The sequence below is a fragment of the Hydractinia symbiolongicarpus genome, chromosome 5 (genome assembly GCF_029227915.1).
Source record: "Hydractinia symbiolongicarpus strain clone_291-10 chromosome 5, HSymV2.1, whole genome shotgun sequence".
In the NCBI taxonomy this organism is placed as follows: Eukaryota; Metazoa; Cnidaria; class Hydrozoa; order Anthoathecata; family Hydractiniidae; genus Hydractinia; species Hydractinia symbiolongicarpus.
This window is the reverse complement of record NC_079879.1, coordinates 6,469,532-6,493,236: the sequence shown is the minus strand read 5'-3', so window position 1 is coordinate 6,493,236 and position 23,705 is coordinate 6,469,532. Positions and strand designations below refer to the sequence as shown.

Here is a 23,705-nt window from a genome sequence, read left to right as displayed (position 1 = left end):
TGTTGAAAATTAAATTTAAAAAACTTTTGAGATAATTGTAACAATTTACGTTGATAATTGTCTTGTAGTAACAAGACGAAATATCCGTTAAAATAAAATAAAAAAATGTCATCATCAATCAAACTTCTCGTATTTATTTTTATTGTGAAGTTATATGCCGAATTAATATATAAGACTAATTAAACAAGAACATATTTGTTAATATCGATCTGCTTGTGCTAAGGCATTTGCCATTGTTTAACTGGATGTCAGTTGAGCTTGCCGCAATTTTTTGTTATATAAATTGGCAAAACAGTAACAGCTAGTGGATTTCAATAATCAGTTTCTTCACTAAAAAACAATTAATCTGTAAGAATCTTGCTATTAGATCACAGAAATGTTACACGAAAAAACTTTGGAAATGAATACAATTAATTTGGAAACTATGAATTTTAGGAAAAGTAAAAACAAACAGAGATATATATGTCACATAGCAGTCATAATATGTATTGTAAAGAAACAAATAACAACAACATGGTCAACACTTACATTTTATTCCAATACATGGAAAAAGAGTTTGGCAGTACTTTTAAGCTCTGACATGTGTACAGGTAGTGGCATAAAAAGACACCCTAGTCATTAAAGTTACTGCAAAAAAACTTTCATAACAAAAGAACCATCCAGTATGTAAATTCTCTTACAATTCTGCCTCAAACCACTGATGGTGATTTATATTTAATGTGGTCTGTGCTCAATGGATTTCAGGATGGACCAGGTTTCCAGTGTTTAGCTCCCATTGCTACAAAAATCTTTATGAAATGACAAACTAACTAGACAATGGGGGGACATTGAACTTTTAATCTCAAGTAGAGGAGATGATTCAAACGCTCTACCGACAGAGCTGCACTAAATCCATCATCTTTTTAAGAACTTATGGGAACACGACCTTATATTTGCTGCAATGATTTCCACAACATAGCTTAGTACACCTTTTTTGCTTGACATGACATTCATACTCTTTTTAGAAAGATTGCAGTTCCCGAGCATTAACAAATGTAAAAATAACATTTTGCATTGATTATAATGTTTTGTTAGAAACAGCATCCATACTTTTACTAACAGCGCGTGAAACCGCCACAGCATTGACGCAATTCTTATATTGATTTTCACCACACAGTGTTCTGTTAAAGGCACATAAGACGTATATTGGTTCCATGGTTACAGAACTCTCATGCACACATTCGCTAAAGGGGAAAGAGGGGAAAGCAAATACACAGTTTGTGCTTGCTATCAACGACACAGTATCCATAAATTCGGTAGATTTTTTTAAAAAAATTATATTTGGCTCACTTTTTTACATGTGTTGTAAACGACTCAGCATCCATACATTTCTTAGATTGTTTTTCACTGATCATTCACTCGTTCGTTGTAATGTAATCAGTTTCTTCACTAAAAAACAAAACACAAAACAATAAAATATTGAAGCAATTCTCCGGAATTTGCAGACAATACATAGAGGTCTAATAGTACTCTAAAAAGATGTGTTCACATATTTCTATTTGAGGAGTCTAAAGCAATAAAAAAGCAAGGACTTACATTCACATTGTATGGATCTTCGTTTGATATTATTCTTACGATTTTTCATATCAGTAATTGGCTGTCTGTTCTATATTACCAAAAATACAATTTAGCGAAGCAAAAAAATGAATGCCAAGATTCAACCTAAATATAACGTAAATATTTCTTAATAACCCTAGAAGGACACTGGTCTCTGCTTCATGTACAATAAAAATATAAAGTAAAAGAACGTTTTAGTCCAAAGTAAAAGTCTGCATAACTTTTTAAACAGTTGTGTGAAAGTTTAACAAACATTTAAGAAATTTCCTCAAATAATTATTTTTAACGTTGCAAAAATAAGAAATATAAAAACATTTATATATATGCAAATAGTAATGAATGGAAACATTTAAGAAGTTTCCTCAAATAATTATTTTTTAATGCTGGAAATATATAAATAAAAAAACCCATCTATTTATGCATGCAGATAGTAATGAATGGAAACTCGTTGTTCTTAATTGAAAAAAAATTTTTATATAGAAAAATCCTAGTTGGTACACATTGCATTTTTGCTGTTTTTTAGGCTGAATCAAAAAGAAAAAGATATATGTGGAGTATTTGTTCCACTAGTGCTATTGGCTTTATACCATAGGTTATAACTGTGTGCCGTTTTCTTGAATACAAATAGGTCCAGAATCAATTTTTAAAAGCCAATTGCTCTTTTCAAGTACAAGTTTCAGGAATTTCATAAAGTTTCTTAATTGACGGTATTTTTTGGGCTTGGTGACTTGTTGATTATATTTTCAGCCTGAACACATATGTATTGGTTTTGACGCACAATCAAACACTTGCAACACTGACACTGGTCCATTGTGGCCAAAAAGTAGCGATGTATGTCACTCACTAACTGCAATGCTTGTTGATTCTTTTTTCCTTATTGCTTTATAAAAATCCAAACAATGTTTTCAATTCTGTTGACATGGTCACAAAAAGACAAATAGAAATAACAGACTTCGTAGACTACACATTCATTGAGAAAATTGTATTACATCCAGACTATTAGAGAACTCCATTTCGATTAAATTTTAACAAGGTTTTGTGATATATAGTATGATTTTCATTAAGTATATGCGGGAATATTGGAATACTATGCTTGACTCTGTACAGTTAATCAGTTAAAGCTAAGATGTTAATGGATAACAATATAGAACCACTGAATTATGTTTCACATGAATTAAATTCCATGTGGACTATTTTTTTTGTGGATGCCACATCGTCTGTAATTAGTTTGCAAATATTTTTTGAGCTGATTAATTAATGTGAATAACTGTTTTTTGTAGACAGACTTAGTTCAAATATCTCAAAAGGGACTTAATTTGACAATTTTTTTAAACAACAATACCATGAATTTTACCCATGCTAAACATAATTCACGGAATACAAACACTGTGATCAGTAGGAAACGCATGTTTGGCCAATGTAGCTTTGATACACAAAGAAATATTGACATAAATTCTGTATTTTTTCTTAAAAAAAACAAAAAAATGTTCCCTGATTTTTAAAATGTATGTTGGGTTTATAGTTAACGGACTAGTTTTTATGTGTCTTGAGCAATCGTGACAACGTTTTGCAAAATAGAAAATGTTTGGTGGCTAATCCTGCTGGAAAAGGTTTTAATATGGTGTAGTTATTTCGTGCTTTTTTTACCGCTACTTGTGAGATTTTAAAATATATATTCAGGTAGGGGGTACAGTACATCTCAATAAAGCACTCCGCCATGATGTGTGACGGTTTAAGTGATCCAACTGGCATTCAATGTCTTATAAATAACTCAATTTTATTTGAATCGCACTAGCAGAAAACTTCTTTCTATAACAACTCAACAGAGTTTTAGTATAACGTATATCTGCACTAATCACTCAATGAGATGAATGGCAGGGTTTAACTGCATTTAACGCTCAAACCTTAACATAGACATTGAGGTCAACATACCCATACTCATCGAAAAGGATTGGAATGAGTACTATTACAGGGAGCTGTTACAATTCAGGCATGAGCCATCTAAAGAAATGGACGGAAATGCAATAGCAATAATAAGAACTGATTCTTTACAAAACGAAAGCATTGTTGTACACATGCCACAAAACATATCAAAAATATTTTTCATGTTCTTGAAAGTCTCGAACACTTCGATTACAGCTTAGGTTTGTGGAAAGAAAGTTAATCGTGGAGGTGGATATGGTCTGGAAATACCAGTTGTGTATAAGTTTTATGGACAAGAAAAATTGATTGACTGGTTTGCGAAGAAGATTGAGACTGTAAAAGCAGACATTTTCTGTAAAGTTTTAAAGTGTTTAAAATAGATATTTTAAAATTAAATGCTTATCTCTAATTTGACCAGAAAACGGACAGTGCATGGACAAAGTGTCCGCTAATTGAAGAGAATACTGTATACATTTATTTTCAGCAGCGTTTTAAGCTCTACTCAATAAAGGCGACGGGGAAACACGGGGAAAATTTTTTTGTGTGTATTTACTAAGTAGATTTTTCTGCGGGCCTTATCGACTAGTGTAGGTGCTTACACGATTTCAACTGAGTTAACTATTTTTACTCGCTAAACGACAAAATTACAAGACGAAATTTAAGCAACAAATTACACATGTAAGATGACATAAAATATAATAAGAAATAAACACTTACTAGATATATAGTGGCGTAAGCCAAGCCAACTACATGTGAGAGAAAACAACTAAAACAGATGCTGAGATACAGGACAACTCCTGTGATGTATGAAAGAAAAATTTCACTCAACAGCGAATTTATTACAAAAATGTATGTTCGACATGGTGAAGACTGAATGCGCAGAAAAAAAGATGTGCAAGATGTGCAGAAAATTTAACTAAAAATAGTACCAAAATTACAATTATTCTCTTTACATAATTAACACGGGACAATACATCACAACACAAAACTAACAAAATGCATCTTGTTCTCCACCGCAGAGCGAACTCTACAGCAGAGCACATACGCGACACCACAAGGACAATACAAATGACGTATCAAAATAAATGTCAATACGGCCGGAAATTCATGTAGGCTGTTATTTGGTGAGCTACTTTACGTATCCGCACCCTAAGCAACGTTCATTTACACATATGCGCATTAGAAAAGATAGAATTATCACATTTATGTTATCTTAAAATAACTCGAGTTATCTTACAATCAAGACATTTTTGTGAATATACACGCATTCCGAAATCACATTAATAGAGTTATCTTAAGATAGCACTTGTTATCTTAAAATAACTTTATTAATGTGACTTTTGAATGCCGTAGGGCTGAGCCGAAACCAAAACATCGCGCTATCGCAATTAAAAAAGGTATTAAAATTAAAAACTTAAATTTAGAGTTAAAAACTCTAATTTAGTATTTTTAGAAAAAACAACTTTTCTTTTTTATTTCCAGATCTCCTTCCTGGTTATTTCTTGAAGTTGGATATGTCAGGTTAACAATAACAAATTTTTGTTTGTGTAAAATTTTTCTGACGCTATACGTTAATTATTTACTAAGGGTAATCAATTTCATTGTAGCGCGCTCTCAAAATGAGCCCTAAAAGAAAGCCGGACCTTAGCAAAAAATGGCTATAAATATTTCATAAGTTATTAAATGTTTCAATCCAAATATTAAATTATTACGGTTCTTGACATTCCTTTACATTTCGGGGATCGTGTGCGCGGGGTTGATGATGGGCTATGTTACGGTAATCCCCTAAAAATAAGTTAATAAAAAGGGAGAAGAAAAACGCGAATGGTCTGAAAAAGATCCTGAATCTAAACATAGATCTTGATAAACGTAGGTCTCTTTTAATGTGTTTCTTTGTGAACTAAAAAATCTCACTATAGGAGTCTCAAAAGCTCTTTATAGGAGAACAGAGGTTTCTACTGTTACATGTATGTTAGCAATTTATTATGTATAAATATGCCTCAGGGTAAGATATCAAAGTTTCCAATAATCTGTTAGGTTTACATGGTGGTGGACCAACAGTTCACCACATGTTAATTGCGGTTCCTGAAGTAAGTACTTATACCTTGTTGAGAGGCTTGGCTTTGATTGCATTCAGTATTCAAGTGTCAACAAAGATGGCTACTAGCATCATTGAAGGATATACTTTAGAAACTCAATGTTATTCCAAATCTAGAATGGTAGACTAGTGAAAAGGGTGGTCACAAGGCATGAACACTAGGGGCCCTCAAGGTAACTAACCAATACTGTTGTAGATCCAGGCCCCTAAGATTGCCTTGCCTACCTATAAAATGGGAGCAGCTAAAGTCAACTAGTTTCCATCATCACATTTTGCTAATAGTTTGGTTTGGTCACATAACACTTTTCCTTGCATAAAATTTTACAAGCCGCGCGAAGATATACAGCTTTGGAATAGCATAAACATACAGAAATAGAAGAGTGCACGGCATGCTTTAGAAATGCATAGGGGAGTTTGGTTTTCCATCATCATCATCTATCACTGCAACCTACTAATATCGTCAACTCCATCTTTTGGCTTCAATTACTATAATGGCAGCGCGTCCAATGACGGCCGGTGACTCTAGCAGATTTTGGATCGTGTGCCTCTGGTATCAGGAGGGGCCTTCGGATATTTCTTCAGGACAGATATTGCATGTAGCCAGGTCGGTTTGTTTCATTTTATATATTATATTATGTTAGGAGCCCAGAAACTGTCACTTTTTAACCACCCTAGAGCCATTATGGCTTTTATACAAGTAATGCCAACCTTGTAGCCAGGTTGCCATTATGATAACTCGTTATGTTATTTATAGTGTTGTTTATGTTCATTCACCGCGATAGACGATCATGATACGATCCTGCTCTAACCTGTATATAGTAAATTGTATCTGCGTGAAAATTTGGCCCCGTGTTTTCCCTTTTTAATCTTATAATAGACTATACTTAGCTAGCCAGAAAAACTTCTTTTTTCCACATCCAGAATAATATTTGCAGGCTTGTTTTCGTAAGTTATTGGTGAATATAATTGCTTTGGGGGCAATATTCAGGCTATGAATTTGGAGAAACTATATTCTGTAAAAGACAAGCAAAACGGTATCTATTACTAATAAAACTTTTGATATTTAATCTATTTGAAACATTTAATCACATGGAAAAGGAGAAAGATAGAGAAATAAGCAACAACAACAACACAAACTGCATTGTAAATAGGCTTTATTTGTATTATTAGATCATAGTACACCATAAACAACAACAGATAAATAAAATAAAAATAGCAAAATTATATCATGGTTTTGCACAAGTAGAGGCCGCTATATAAAATTTGGTTTTTACGCAGCAATAGCTAATTAAAAACAACACAACCTACCACAACAAGTGAATGACCACTGATTTAGCACAACATTCAGTCAAAAATATGTAGCCCTTATTGGCTAAGACTCTAAAATGTTGAATCAAACTTGGAAATACCTAGCTGTTATGCGATAAACATTAACTATATACTTGAAATTTTTAACAAAACAAATCATTTAAAAACAGATATCGTTAACTACATTTACACATTTTGTGTCCATCATGATAGCGCTGTATATGTATGCTAAGTCATTTCGTTATGTTGGTAGAACCACAAACATTTTCTATGCCTGTCAGCATAACTTCTTTAGTGAAATGTGAAAAACTTTCGTCATTTCACCCATTAATTAAAACCATGCTTTTTTCCTAATTTTTATAATTAACATCGTTCCCAGGAATTATCTCGATATAAGATTAGAGCTTTTAAACCAATCATCATCAAGTCTTGTCGAAGTCATTCTCCCAAAACTAGTCACGACTAGTGTTCTCGTCTGTGGCCTTGTGGCATTTTAAGAAATCGTTTAAAAAGTGTTTATTGCCAGGAGCTTTGAATCTACAAAGCAAACATACAAGTTGTTATGCAGCTATTCGATTTATTGTATTGTTATCAAATGTCTTGTGGGTACCCCAAGACAACACAAGAACTTTGAGTTTGAGACAGGCCTTTTTAGAGTTGTTGAAAGTGAAACTAGAAACGGTTTCATGCTCAAACTTGCTAGCACAGCAATAGAAAGCTCAAGAATCAATGGAATTAAAAGTAAACAGATGTACCTGAAAACGTTGTCATTATAAAGTTAATGCTATAATTTTGTTAACTCAAAAAAGTCTGTTTATTTTGCCAAACTGCTTTCTTCTGCAATCCCAGGCAACACAGAGAATAAATGTTTTCCAGTCATGCCTCTTTTTAGCAACATTGCTCAATTTCATTCCGCAATCATATATTCAAGCCTTCCATTTACTTGCTGCAAGTCAATACAAAACTTTCTTAGCCTTTAGACATGTTGAATCCTACCCTATCCAACCGACCGGCTACCGGGAGGCAATAACAATAGGTAGAGTAAATTAATTTCAATCTTTCTTTACTGTAAATTTCGACAACTTCGGCGGGATTCTTCTTGACGTCACATATTCTTTGTTTTACAAGAGTCCAAAAGTCCACACTTCGGCGCGATTCTTCTTGGCGTAAAATTATTTGTTTGTTTCCAAGAGGGTCAAAAGTCCACACTACGGCTGCTGCCGAAGTCGACTATTTTACGGCAGAAAACAAGGAATCGCGCAACAATCGGCAAAAAGCGGCAAAATGTAGTTAAACTACCGTGAAACCAGAGAGTTGAGCCTCGTGAAACACTCCTGAGTAGTTTAGATGAATTTTAACTCGACTCCTGGGCGCAAGGAACCTTTTTAAACGCCAATAAAAAAATTATGCGTTGCTTTCAACCGATTACTAGTTTAGATCCACATGATCTTCTCATTGGCAATTTCTACTTAGGCGATCCTACCTCACTAAGTTGGATTTTTTTTAATTTTTTTTTTTTGCAATATGTTTCCAGTCTTTAGGATCAATTTTATAAACATTTCACATAGCTGTATTTTGAATGCTACCCAAAATTGTTCGATCAGGCTATATCTTTTGTGCAATTTGGAAATCTGGAATTGCTTTTATTGTCGGTGCCCTTAATTTAGAATGGTTGGGCATATAAATACGGTTATGCTTCCGATTTTATGTATTCCCTTTATATTAGGCATTTAAATAAGTGTCATTATAGAGTGATTAAGTACAGTACAGTCTGAATGTAATCTACCGCGTACACGCTAATATCACACCTTTGCGTGGAGGACGGCAGTCGTTTGTCTTTTGTTATAATTAAATCCCTTGAGCGTTTTGCGAGTTTATATTTGCGTGTTAAAAAACAATGCGCTCGTGAAGAAATATCGGAGCAAATAATAAAAATCTTTCGCGAAGTTTTATAATGCATTGCGCGGGAATGTATTGTTAATTTAATTACTTAAAAAAATTCCAGCGCGTTTAATCTAAGAAACATTCGAGAAGCATTGTTCACAACTATTAAATGCCGCTTGCCTCTTTTCGATTTTAAACTTTAAAATACGATCTAAAAAAGCATTTCTATCGCCGCTATTCGTTAAAACTTGTGTTTTAATTTTACTGCAAAGCTGTTGCATAGATTATGTATTAACATTAGGATAAGGATGAAAAAGTTACTGTGGGACATGGGTTTTAAACCTTAAAAATTTCCAGGGAGAAATTTGAAAACTAATGAATGACAAAATCCCAAAAGTTTATCTTCAAATTTTTAATTTTGTTAATGTAAAAGTAATCCACATGAAAAAAGTTTCTGATGTTTTTTATGAAGAAATCTTCCATATTAGCCATTATACATTTGCCCTAGAGTGATTAATAAATAAGGTCAGGCTTCTATTTTCAGAACTGCTATTTACATTAAACATCAAGGCATCCAAAACAGCTCCATTTAGGAAAGGGCTAAGGCTGGCCCATTGTTCGTTTTATCAAATGGGGATTTTATTACCCGAATTGTAAAAGGCTAATTTATAGGCACTTGCATGTAGTTTCTTTTTGTTAATTTCTTTTTGTCTATTTGTTAAGCCTGTTATGGCATGTTGAATTATCTCTTCGTAGTTCTCGTCAAAAATATTGCCTCATAGATAATGAATTTTCATTTGGGGAATTGGGGGTGCTGGGCTGTAGAGATGTGCGTGTACCCCTGGAAGAGTATGGTGAATTAAGTACAGGTGCGAGGAGATGAACGACGGTGCACCACGCGAGCAGGACAGATGACTGGGGAAATAACAGCAGAGGGATGCGGCGCTGACAGTCAGAGGTGGTGCACCAAGAGGTTAATAAAAGAGTAGGTTCTTGTGAGGTATGATAGAGGAAATGGAATCACAGGAGAGGAGCTCCGGATGTGATTGAGAGATTAGTTAAGCTAGAAAACACTACTAGGAGAAGAGCTCCGGATGTAGTGGAGAAGAGCGAACACTACTAGGAGAAGAGCTCCGGATGTAGTGGAGAAGAGCGAATTTATTGGGAACACGCACGTGAGCTTGAGACAATATCTTCTCTTCAGCCTAGCATCCTCACCCGATTCCGCCAAATTATCCTCAGTTTATTCTTGCCACAAACAATTGATAGTGCTATTACTGCTATAACTCTAAATTAAAGTACAATTCTTATTCATTGATTTTGTATTATTGACAGCAATTGTAGTTATTATTTGTCAATTTAAAGTTGTGTATTATCAGATTTTGAAAGTTAGATAATAACATGATGGATCGCAAAATAGTCTCCTTTAAAAAATCCAGTTTGGGGTAAATTTGGGATGTCGGGCTTCCTTCGTCAGCCAAATGGGATGAAGATGCGTTTGTTTTCCTAACAAATGAGGTGCGTTTCCACGAGATACGCCATAGCAGGTAGAGGCAATTTCCAAGCGAGTTGCTGAGGTGTAGGCGATTTCCAAGTGAGTCGCGGAGATGTAGGCAATTTCCAAGCGAGTTGCTGAGTTAGCGTTTCCACGAGATACGCAGACGTTTCCACGAGATACGTCTTACTAAGGGTAAGGATGGAAACACACGCATCTGGTTTGGGCCCCCCTGATACCAAACCTGACATCCCCCCCTTTCCCCAAACTCAAGTGTAGTTATGACATGAAACAAGAGAAATATACTTCTAACATTATCTGTCATTGTTGTTGTTTGCTTTCGTGTTGTTGCTTCAGAACCATAGCAATTAATGAATTTTGTTTAATCTGACCTACATACTAACTATGAGTATAGCCTAAATCAACTATGACATCATAACCATTGAAACTTTAAATTGCTTCTAGTCAACATTAGAGTAAAAATAAATAATAAAAACATGTCTGTCATGTCACATCATACCTCATTTTAAGTGAAAAAGGTAAAAAAAATAAAAAAATTGACCTTTGTTTCCCATTACCGCGAACGTTTGTTATTTATAATAATAATGTTTTGAGTAAAAAATTTTGGAATGAATTTCTCTACAAATTGTCATTTTGCTCGATATTCAGCAAATTATGAAGTGTAACCTTTCTAGAGTATGGCATTGAAAAATAGGTGCAACTTACACTCGTTTTTCCGTAGTATATTTCGTGCACATTAACCAATCACAGAAAAACTTAACCACATAAGAATATAAAAACCATTTCCGTTAAGGTGGATTTCCACTAAAAATCAAACAAATCGGAAAAAAGCAATAAAAATACTGAAATTTGATTAAATATCTGCTAATTATTTTGTTTTTAAAATTTTTTGTTCCTGAAAGTTGACTGGCTTTAAACCCTTCTGCTTTCTTAGCATTGAAATAAGCCACTTCGCCGCTATTCCTTTGCAGGCTTAATTTTGTTTTAAAAAGATTTAATCTTTGACGTCAGTTAACTAGAGAATTGATATTAAAACTGGCTGAACTGACTTGAACAACGCTCAATCAATAGTCATGACCAGGGGCGGATCCAGCCTTTTTTTTAGACTTAGTCAAAATATTGCTGCTGCGCAGCAATATTTGGACAAAGTCTTGAATTTAGCAGCTGGGGGTCCTGGGGGCGCTGTAAGCCCCCCCTCCCAGGTGGGGTCAGAATCTTTCACTAATTTAAGCTTTGCGGGTACAAAAATCGCCGAAAATTGTCTACCGATTTATCTAGTTATTAATAAAATTGACGAAAAGAAACGGTAAGCTATAAGAAAATCTCCAAGAACATTTTTTGTAACAATCAACTCTCCGTCCTACACGTCTTATTTAAGATAGATAAAGGCACTAAAATTAACAGGGATTAACTACAATAAAGTGAGACAATTGTGAATATATTTCAATATTTATAAACTCTTGCTGTTTCTGCCAATATCAGGCTTCATCAGCATGACTAGGTGATCACACCAGCCATGGACAGCAAAATAAAACACAATCATAACAAAAACAATAAGAATATGGAAAGATCAGGATAATGAAGATGAAATGTACATACACGTGATATGATACAAACACACCTCAACCCATGTATTTATTCAGATATATTTGTTTACTCATAGGGCTAAACTCAAGTTTCGTTTGAACTTTAAGAAGAATTAAGAATGGCAATTTTCTGCTTTTTTGCATGCTGAAATAGGAAAATGCGACTTTCTCTTAAGAAGGTTGCAACCTGGAACAAGGCTTGAAGTCTACACCAATACCTTCATAACAAAATAAAATTTTTAACTGATCTCCATCAGGTAAAATAGATGGGCGTGGCAATATACACTGTGTAAAGAGAGTTCGAAACCGTAACAAGCCGAACTGTGGGTAAAACGTATTAATTTTTCTCTTTATTACTGTTGACAAGGCAAGTATTGATAGAAAAGGAAGCCACGTCTGGGGGTACAGATGTTGATTGCTTCGGTTTTACCTGCCTCCTCAGGAGAAAGACTCATATCACAAACAATATGGGAAAGGGAAAATCTGAATAAACTTTTTTCAGATATAAAAATATTTGCCTTTTGGTTTTTAAAAGCAATTGAAAACAAGGATGCTTGGAATAAAAAGAAGGATGCAAGAAAAGTTCTATGGATGTCAAGGTTCTCAAAATATCAACAAGAGAATTATCACCTACCAATACCAACGATGCTGAGCTGATAATACATTTTACCATGACCTTTCACTCAACAAACTTTGTTTTTTAATAGCCATTCGAAGAGTTGTTTATTTTCTTCACCAACCTTACTTATCCAGATGTCAAGTTCTTGCATCTAATACCAACACAAATATTAATTGAGAAAGAACTCCTCCACAATGCTGAAAATTCTGTTCAAAGCTCATATTACAAAAACAATTAGCCAGCTGGCTAGCTATAGCTAATTAGCTAAATCTTTTTGTATTTGTTCTGGATAGTCTGTTGTAAAAAGCTCTCCCACAACTACCTTTTCGTAGCGAATATACTGAAAACCCTTAAATACATGCAAGGTGAGTTGGAGAGTAAAAACATACTTCTCACCTTAGGTAATAATTCCTTTATCTTCACACCTCGCCTCAGATGGAATGTAGCTATATATACCTGAATTCCGATGAAGACTTTTACCAACCAAGGGATAAATATCCCCAGACAACAAAAATGTCCGAGAATAAACACTTTCTAAAAGTTCTTTTTGCGAAGCAATTTAGCTTTGCGAGCGAAGCGAAATTGTGGAGCACGTTTGCTACACGCGAGGTATACCAAGAGAATTATTGAGATTCTCAAAATTTCGATAGAAAAAAAATCATATAAAATCAGCGTAAAGAAATAGGACTGATATTTTTGCACATAAAGCTAGGGTATTTTTTTTCTAATAAAACAAATAAGTTTGGACCGAGGGGTTAAAGTATAAGTTTAGTAACACTTGATATTCGTTATTTTCTCCCAATGGTACTGGTTGGCGATATCTCCAATCTGTAGGGTTTGTTCCAAATTTAGATAGCAAATCATGAAGCAATTCATGGGAGGTGACATTCAAAACGACGGGCTGAACAACCACAATAATGTGTGCAAGAAACAAGAATTTTAATATTTCCATGTTTTCAGAACCTAAAAAAGAGAGTTTAAAATGAAGGCAAACAGAAGTTGGAAAAGCTATATACAGGTGATGTGATTTATAAGGGCTAAAAAAAGGGATTGTAACAGCTTTACAAAAGTTTTATAAAAAACTTGTGACCCTTAGATTTGTAACAAAATAAAAAAACAAGAACGGATTCAGGCTGGAATCATTGTTTATAAAATTAATGGTTACATCACGCAAAAATCAAGTTAAATTCTTTGAAAGTTCTCTAGAAATCTTTCATTTTTTTGAAAAATCTTTTATTTTTTTGAAAAATCTTTCTTTTTTGAGATATTTGTCTTAAAAGTTGGGCTGATTATGCGAAATTATGACATGAACTAGTTCTAAAACATGTATTTTTCTATTGAGCATAATTATGGTAACTTAATATTGAAATTTATGTAAAATGTTTAAAATGTCAAAGTGAACAGCCAGAAAACATTTCTAACTACATACAGCCTGTCAAAAATGTTAAATATAACACCCTTGCAGAGCTAGTTCATGACATGCATAATTAGTAAATCTTCTTAGTCCAAATTCTAAAGAACCAATCAAGAAAATTTCTAGACATCTTTTAAGCTCTTTCATATGAAATTAACTTCATTTTCCAAAAGATAACCTTTAAGAAAAACCAAGGACATAAGTTCTCTTGCTCTTCACTGTCAAGTTAATGATTGCTTGCGACTGTTCTTTTTCTCTCGTTCAATTTTTCGTGAACATAATTATAGAGTTCCATTATCAACATTTTTCACATATATATAAACACATTAATTTTGGAGAAACTTGATAGGAAAAAAATCATGAATAAACACGAAACAGGTAAATTCTGAAGACATGTTCTTAATATTAAGAACAAAATAAGAACCAATTTGGCTAAAAAGGCTTTGAAAATAAGAACAGCTTAGTTTACATTTCACCGGTTCTTATATATAAAAAATAGGAACGAGACCCGGGCATAATTTTCTTACTATCAGAAAATCTGAATTGCTAGGGTGGGAAAAATTACACTGCTAATAACAGTGACAGCTTATTTCAACTTTCCATGATTGCAGTGCTTGCCTGTAGTTGGCAGCTAGCTAATGCAAACATGGTCAAATAAAATGACCTAAAAAATGAACATACTGTTTATTTATTTAGGTCATAAAAGAATTTTTATTTAGGTCAAAAAAGAATTTCCTCCTAATAATTTTGTAGAACACAAAATATTAGTGGCTAGCTAGCTAACGCAAACATGGTCAAATAAAATGACCTAAAAAATGAACATCCAGAACCATCAAGGGGAAGCAAAAATTCAAGTATTCGCCCTAAAAAACCTGCATTGACCCAAACAATGCTCGAAAATCATCATCATCATCATTCTCGGCTTAACGTCCGTTTTCCATGCTAGCATGGGTTGTATGGGGTATATTAATGACCCTCTTCCAATCTGATCTAGACTGTGTTAGATCTAAACTCAACTTGCTCTCTATCAAGTCTGTCCTTATAACCTCCTGCCAAGTCTTTCTCGGTCTGCCTCTGGGCTTTGCCCCAGGAACTATGAAGTCTCTACACTTTCTTACCCAATTATCCTCCTCCATTCTTTCCAAGTGCCCCACCCAATTCAATCTTCTTATCTGGATAACATCTTTAATTCTACGGAGACTTAGCCTGCTTCTTAGCTCATTTGAACTCTTTCTGTCTCTCAGACTGGCATTACACATCCATCTAACCATTCTCATATCATTCCTTTCTAAACGGTCAAGATCTTCCTGCTTCACTGCCCATGTCTCACTACTGTACAACATAACACTTCTTACACAGGCCTCATACAACCTACCTTTTACCTCAATTGACAGGACTCTGCTAGTCAATAAAGGAAGTAACTCTCTAAACTTTTTCCAAGCAGAACCTATCCTGCAAGTAACACTTCTTCCAACACCCCCTTCACTGCCCAACATATCACCTAAGTAACAGAAGTTCTTAACTATCTCTAACGAGCCACTGTTGTACCTCATTAAAGCTGGAAATACTTCATTCTCTATAATCTCACCTTTGCAACGCTTGCATACAAACTGTATGCCAGCTCTTAACCTTCCACTAATACTACTGCACTTCTTTTGTACCCAATGCTTGCAAGTCTAACAAAAAATTGAGTTACTACCAACCCTTTTCCTGTAAACTCCACAAGACCACTTTCCAACTACAAGGTCACACTTGGCTGCAATGCTACTTATCATGTCTTTAGACTTTGCTGTGTTTACCTTTGGCCCTTTCTCTTCTAGTCCTTTCTTCCACTTCTCAAACTTTTCAACTAATTCTTCCATCGACTCTGCTATGAGAACCAAATCATCTGCATACAATAACTCCCATGGACAACCTGTTCTGAACTCCATCGACAGCGCTTCTAAGACTAGAATAAACAACAAAGGACTAAGTACAGAACCCTGATGTACACCAACATTTACACTAAATTCATCACTAAGTGAATCGTTAATCCTGACACGACTTCTAGCATTGCTGTACATAGACTGAACCATCGTAACTAGCCACTCATTCACACCTAATTTTCTCATAGCCCACCAAATAACTTTACGTGGCACTCTATCAAAAGCTTTCTCTAAATCTACAAAGGCAAAATAGGGATTCTTTCTCTTTTCTAAATACTTTTCCTGAAGCTGTCTGAGTAAAAATATTGCATCTGTAGTGCCACGCCCTGGAACAAAACCAAATTGCATCTATCTATATCAATTCTTTCTCTAAGTAACTTATCAATCACTCTTTCAATAACTTTCATTACTTGATAAGCCAACTTCAAACCTCTATAGTTCCTCTTTCTAATGCATCACCCTTGCCCTTGAAACAATTTACTATTACACTCGACTGCCACTCACTCGGAATAGCACCAGTCTTTATAATCTGATTAGCAAGACTTGTAATAAGCTCAACTCCAATATATTCAGCTGCTTTTACCATCTCTGCAGCCTTGCCAATCTTTAACTTCCTAATAGCCTCCACTACCCATTTTGTCTTGATCTGCATAGCTGGCCCTTTTACAACATCATCATCAGACAAATTATCATCATCCCAATCAAACTCACTGTTAAGCAACCTCTGATAATAATTCTTCCAAGCTACCCTTTTCTTCTCCTCTGTGCTAGCTAAAACACCTTCATCATTACGTATACACTTCTCACCTACAACATCTTGATTAGTCTTCTTCATTTGCTTTGCTATCTTAAATACCTCATTGCGCTGGTCTTCCCTTCTTAACACATCTGCAAATCTGTTTCTCTCTGTTTCTAATTTTGCCTTATACACTGCTGTACGAGCACAACACTTAGCTTCTAAGTAAATATTTTTACTACCACCTGACTTCCACTCTTTTCAAAGATTCCTTTTTTTCTTTATACACTGGTCAACCTCATTATTCCACCACCAGGTCTGTCTATGTCTAGCTGGTCCTTTTGTCTACCCAAAGGTATCGTCAGAAGCATCTAGAAGACAATTCTTCAAAGTAGTCCAAGTACTTTTAACATTGTCACTATCACATTGACCATTGTGGGCTAACTGCTGAACTTTGCACTTAATTGTTTTGCTACAATCTCTTGCTTCAGCTTCCAGACTTTAAGACTGGGCCTGTACTTTCCCTTCGCTTCTTTAACACTCTTCAAGATAATATCACAAACCAAGCGGCCTATGCTGGGAAACACACTCTTCCCCCGATACAACTTTCACGTCCTTCACCACTTTCTTGTCTGACTTTCTAACCAGGAAGTAATCTATCTGTGTCTTACAACCACCTGACTCATATGTTATCAGCCTACTCTGTCTCTTACTGAATGATGTGTTGCAAACCACCATGTCCGTTGCCATTCCAAACTGAAGCAATCTCTCCCCTTCCTTATTTCTGCTTCCAAATCCATAGCCTCCATGTACACCTCTATAACCTTCAGATGACTTCCCAACATGACCATTAAAGTCACCACCCACCATGACAAGTTCAGTGTCTCCAAACTTTGATGTGACTGCTATTAACTCATCATAAAACTTATCTTTATCTTCCTCACTGAGTCCACACTGTGGAGCATAAACTGACAGAAAAGTGACAATCCTATTAGCTATCAAAAACTTTATCACTATAATACGACTATTAACACGCATAACATCTATTACTTTTTCTACCCACTTCTCTGCATTGAATATGCCAACTCCTCCATATCCATCACTATTACCAATCCAAAAAAGCTTATACCTTGCCCTCCTACCTTCCACAAATCTCATTGAAGCTCCTCTCCACCTAACTTCCTGAACACAACACATATCAACAGATCTACGTTCTAACATTTCAACTACCTCACCTGCTCTACCTCTCAGAGTACCAACATTTACACTAGCAATCCTCAACCTAGTGTTATCTACCTTGTGATGTGATAGCTGGGTAACGGTCTGACGATGCTCATATCTGACATCTGTCCTACCGTGCGCGACACCTTGACTCCTTAGAGTTCCAGCCCCGTTTAAGCAGTTTGTCTGATTAACTATTCTTACGGCCATTAAAACAAACTAAATTATTAAAATTAAAATTATTAAAAATTATTAAAACAAATTAAAACAAAACAAAAAAAAAAAACAGGCACTAAAAGCTACCGGACTCAAAAAATTGTAGTAGGCCGAACTTTTCCTTTTAAAAGAAATTATTTTTCGACAAGTTGCTAGCCAAAGCCCATTTTCAAAAGAGAGATTTTGTTAACTAAGGGGCACTGGAAAAAAATATTTGAAAAAAATGTTATTTTGATAAGACAATACATAAATGTCAAATTAACCTTAATCGGGTCTGTAAACATCTTCAATTTTAAATAAATTTGCAAGGTTGCGCAAAGTCGAGAGGACTAGATAAATGAGCATACGTCACATTGTGCAGAAAGTCTGTGAGCTTAGCAGCACATCTTCCAAAAGTTTGTTTACTTACTGTTTGCATTGTTCGTTGATAAGACGTCTTGTTATAATGACGAAGATTATACCTTAGAAAACTTAGAATTGGATAATTCTCTTTATGAAAAAGACTACTTTACAAAGCTACAGTTATGCGACTTCAAACCTCTTGTGTCTCATAAGTCATGATAAGTTGTTAAGTTAAAACAGGGTATTAATATTGTATAAATAAAAATCATTATGATTATAAATGCGTTGCAGAAGCTACTGATTTATAAAGTGGTTGTTTTGACAAAGCTGTTTTAGAAACTGCATTATCAGCATTACATGCAGCCTTAACAGTAACAAAGATTGAAGAAAATGGGCACATTGCCCCCCCCCCCCCCCCCGAAAATATTCGGCAGGTTCTTCCATTAAAAAAACTTCTTTTTTGAAAAACCATGAATAGAAACTTGAGCGCTATGAGAGATACATGTGTAACTTGACGGTGTTTGTATTGGAAATTGGTAATGTTCTTTTATTTATTATAAAATTGTATAAAACGTTATTTGGTTGTGTTCTGTGGATATAATTACAAATAATGAAATTAGAAAAAATGAGAAACTTTGATCGCGTTCACTAGCTAAAATGGCATTTTTACAAAGTTAGAATATATTTTAATACGGAAGTTTATTCCCTGGAGATCTCTTTTAAAAGAACTATCTGTGAAGTGCAACAAACAAAAATAAAAACTTTGATTGCTTGATAGGTCACCTGCATGACGTATTTTGTCTAAGTTCTTTTTTCTTTTTCACAGAAGGGATTCTGAACAAACTGACTGCTTAACACTTTTCTGATCGATTGGTACATTGAAACGCAGAGCAACTAACCATTTTTTAAAGATTTAAACGTAAATTACATACGAGAAGCGACTTAAATGTACGCTATAACACATGAACATGAAGGTTCTCTGTGCTCGCTTAAACTTTCAGCACGATGTGATGTCATTATTTATAATCGAGTCCAGTCCTAAATGAAATCGCACCTGTCTGTCTTTTTAAGAGAAAAATTGAATATGCAAAGGCTAGTACAACAATTTTAAATAAGGAAAACAAGTGAAGTAAGTTTTTTTTATTTCTTATGCTTTTCTGAGTAGGTAGAAAACAAAAAATAAAAAAGGGATTTTTACTGGAGTTCCCCTTTAACTTAAAAATCCGCATTGATCACATCTGAGAAATGTGAAGGAGAAAAAAGTTGGGAGCAGGAAAGCAAAGTGGCGGGATATTGTAAAAGAGGCAAGAAGCTTATATGTTAAAAAAGAAAATGTAAAAAAAGTACAAGATCAAACTTGCAAAATATGCAGTCAAGTATTCTTCGAAAAAAACAAATCGAAACTACATGTCTGCAGTACACCCTTCACCCACAAAAATAGCCACAAATTTGCTTGAACAATTTGCTATAAGCGATTTGTGGCAAAATACAGAAGATGATAGTTATTAGAAACAACAACAAAATACAGATGAACAAAAGAAAACACTCAAAGATTCACCACAAAAACACTCAAAGATTTACCACAAATAATTCAAAAACACTATAAAATTGAAATAAACTTACTATGCGGTGGCGAAGTTCTTAAAAGAACTGTTTTTGATAAGATTTCTTGATAAATACCTTAAACTTGATTACTTAACTCCTGTCTCTTCAAGCGCCTTCTTCGAACTGTTGTCCGCATGGTATTTCACAAGGAATTGCATTTCGGGTATGCTTCGGGCGAGTGCGGGAAAGTGCGGGCGGTTTCGGATGACAACCGCCAATTTAATCCTGACATCAAGAATGTACGGTGAATGTGGGAAAGATCTTAGGATCGCGATAGCGAATGCAACCAAGAGTCTTTGTACGGAAAGTCTCGGTGACGAATCCCTTAAAGCTTTTATTGCGTACAGACTGGTCCCATTAGACAAGCAACCCGGTGGTCGATCAATCGGAGTCAGTGAAGTACTGCGGAGAATATGTGGTAAAACGGTGATGGTGGTGATCAAGAAAGACATCATTACTTAGAGTGCAGATGTGTTCTGGCCAAAAAGCAGGAGGAGAGGCTGCAGTCCACGCTGTGAGGAGAGTGTTCGAAAGTGAAGAAGCAGAGGCGGTTCTACTGGTAGATGCATCAAATGCGTTCAACAACATCAATCGACAAGCCCTCCTACACAACGCCAAAGTGGTATGCCCAGTCTTCGCAAACTATGTTTTGAATTATTACCGCACACCAGCCAAGTTATTTGTTATTGGGGGCATAGAGCTAAGTTCAAAAGGGGAAACAACACAAGGTGATCCGATCGGCATGGCAGTCTACGCTACGGGAATAACACCTCTCCTGGACGAACTGATGTCGATCATGGTGGAACAGGACCAGATGGCCGCCTATGCTGACGACATAACTGCACCAGGGAAATGCAGATCATTACGAACCTGGTGGGATAACCTTGCGACTGAAGGAACCCATTTTGGTTACTTGCCTCAACAATTTGGCCGAAGCCATGGAAAGCTTCCGGGGAACCAACATCCAAGCAACAACAGAAGGTAAACGACATCTGGGCGCGGTGACTGGAAGTGAAGGTTACAAAGAAAAACACTGTAAAACTCTAGTGGAAATATGGTCAGAGGAATTGTCTCTTCAAACCCGAATCGCCGTGACTTAACCACAAGCGGCATACGCATGCAACGTCAGCGGATACCAACACAAATTTACTTACCTCATCCGAACTATACCTGGCTTTAAGAGATACCCGCAGCCTATCGAGGACGTGATACGGCATCAGTTCATCCCAGCGATCACTAGAGGGAAGGCCATCAACGACAATGAGCACGAGCTGTTGACATTGCCTCCAAGACTTAGTGGTCTTGGACTCAAAAACGTATGTCAGACAACCCAATCGAGCACGACAACTCCAAATCCCTAACAAGAAAACTACAAAACGAAATCCTCAGGATGTCTGAAGAAGAGGAAGAAGTGACAAAAAGTTCCGCCATGATTAAAATTCCAAGACGCCTTACATATCAGGTATAGCTGGTCGCTTCCAAGACTCCCAACGGAATTTGTATGCGGAAGCCGTTTCGACATAGCACACGCGTTATCGTGCAAGAAGGGAAGCTTCGTTACGTTACGACATAACGAAATTCGTGATTTAACGTCAATCATGTTAAACGAAGTCTTCCTTGACGTCAGAAGGGAACCGAGGCTTGTCGAAATGGATGGTGAACACCTGACGCACCGGACAATGAACAGAAGCCAAGAAGCGCGACTCGACATCAGCGCTACGGGTTTCTGGACTCTTGTACATAGAGCATTTTTTGATATCAGGGTCTTTGACCTAAATACTCAGAGGTACAGGGTCTGGAGCTCGAAAAATGCTCCAAAAGGAATGAAGGGGAGAAGAAAAGGCACTACAATAAACGTGTGAACAACATCGAGAATGGTACCTTCACGCCTTTGGTGTTTTCGACGAGTGGTAGCATGGGTCGTAAGTGTAAAACATTTTACACACGTTTGTGCGAGATGATGGCTGAGAAAAAAGGTGAAAAACCCCAAAGAGTAACAGACTTCATACGAACGAAGCTATCGTATAGCCTTTTCCGATCGACATTGCTGTGTTTAAGAGGCTCACGCTCACTAAAGATCGAATACAGCCTGAGTGACATTCATCTGGCCATCTCTCTTTCGAAAGTTGGAGGCAATGAGTATTTACCTTATTCATTTTTTTATTAATTCATTTAATGGTTTTAGTATTGAAGTAAGACAGGATATGTATAATTATGTGAAAAAAACCCAGCGGAACACCGAAAAAAAAAAAGAAAAAAAAAAGAAAAAGTTACCGGCACCGAATCGAAGATTGCGAAAATGCGAAAAATACGTTAATCAAAATGCGAAAAATGTAATCACTGTTTTAAATGTGGCAAAGCTGGACATTTTCGCGTTGAGTGCACATATCAAGAAAAACCAGTAAGTGTTGTTTCGGACGGGAGTAAACCAACTCTTACTAACCATGTATATATGAAACCTGTTAATGATTCCCGTTTGTGTACTGCTATATAACTGCTGATAATTTCCAAACCAACCGATCGCCAGTATCCGTGAATTTATTGGAGAAGGAGCCTCAAAGCTGCCAATAATTCAAATGTTGGGATCCACGGAGTCGCTGTGATGAAAATTGCACTGAAAAATGGACCACCATGTACCGATCCATTCCTGGTAACCGATTCAAGCATCGACCAACCGATAATCGGCTTTAATGTCATCAACACCTAATCAATAGTTCTAATGAACAGCCAGTAGCAGAAACGCTTAACCTTTCTTCAAAAGTCACGAGTTCTTTTCTATCAGTTATGAAGGATATAAGTGACAATCCAAGTACAGTTTCTGTAGTTCAGTTGAATAAGCCTCTTTTTAAAACACCATATAGGAGTGCAGAGTGAAAATTAAAATTTCAAATTGTAAGACTGTGCCAGTGATATTTGAACCTCTCATTGTTGATCAGAATTTGAAGGTCGGAGAAGTAGTGGCAAAGTTGGCACTAGGAAAGTCAGTGACAATCACAGTTCCTTTTCAAAGTTTTACTGGTAGTGAGATTAGATTGAAATCCAGAACACCAGTACTTGAAATCCAGTACTTTGAATCAAATATCAACAGTTTTTTCGTTAGAGTTACAGGGACAATGGACCCATTTAAGTCCCCAACTTTCAACACACACATCGCCTACATCTATGTCCAATTCCTCGGTTTAAGTCGACAACATGTCTAGGTCGGATAATTGGTTACCGCCAGCGAATCTTGAGCATTTAACACCATCTCAGCAAAAGGAAGTTCACGATATCTCATCGCCGAAAAAAAAGCCTTTTCTAGGGATAAAAATGACACCGGTAGAATTTAAAATCTGAAGCGGAAATTAGAGCTCTCAGACAACACCCAGGTATGGCAAAGATATTGCTCGATCCCAAAACCACCATGATGAAGTAAAAACTTACCAAAAGGACTTGCTGACCAACCAGTGGATAAACACGTTGTACTCATCGTATCCTAGTCCTATGGTATGCGTGCGATGGCAATCTTTGTCTTTGTATCGACTATCCTCGGTTGAACAGCAAAATCATACCTGACAAAATGCCTCTACCCCGTGTATTCAAGATATCCTCGATGGTCTTGGAGTGAAATCCTGGTTTGCTTTATCCACAAGGACTCTAGGCATTACACTGCTTTCTCGACACCTTGGGCACTGTATGAGTGGTTACGGATTTCTTTTGGTCCTAATAACGCACCA

General features: G+C 35.9%; 1 long non-coding RNA gene across 2 annotated transcripts; it reads right to left on the bottom strand.

Annotated features, from left to right (window-relative positions):
* Positions 1-274: 274 nt before the first annotated feature.
* Positions 275-12,538, bottom strand: LOC130644439 (uncharacterized). 2 transcript variants are annotated; one of them, XR_008982605.1, is made up of 4 exons: positions 7,681-12,538; positions 4,237-7,462; positions 1,576-1,701; positions 275-1,428 (listed from the first exon to the last, which is right to left on the bottom strand). It is a non-coding gene; the product is annotated as an uncharacterized LOC130644439 (long non-coding RNA). The 2 variants fall into 2 exon arrangements; XR_008982604.1 differs by having other exon boundaries at positions 4,237-12,538.
* Between the last annotated feature and the right edge of the window lie 11,167 nt (positions 12,539-23,705).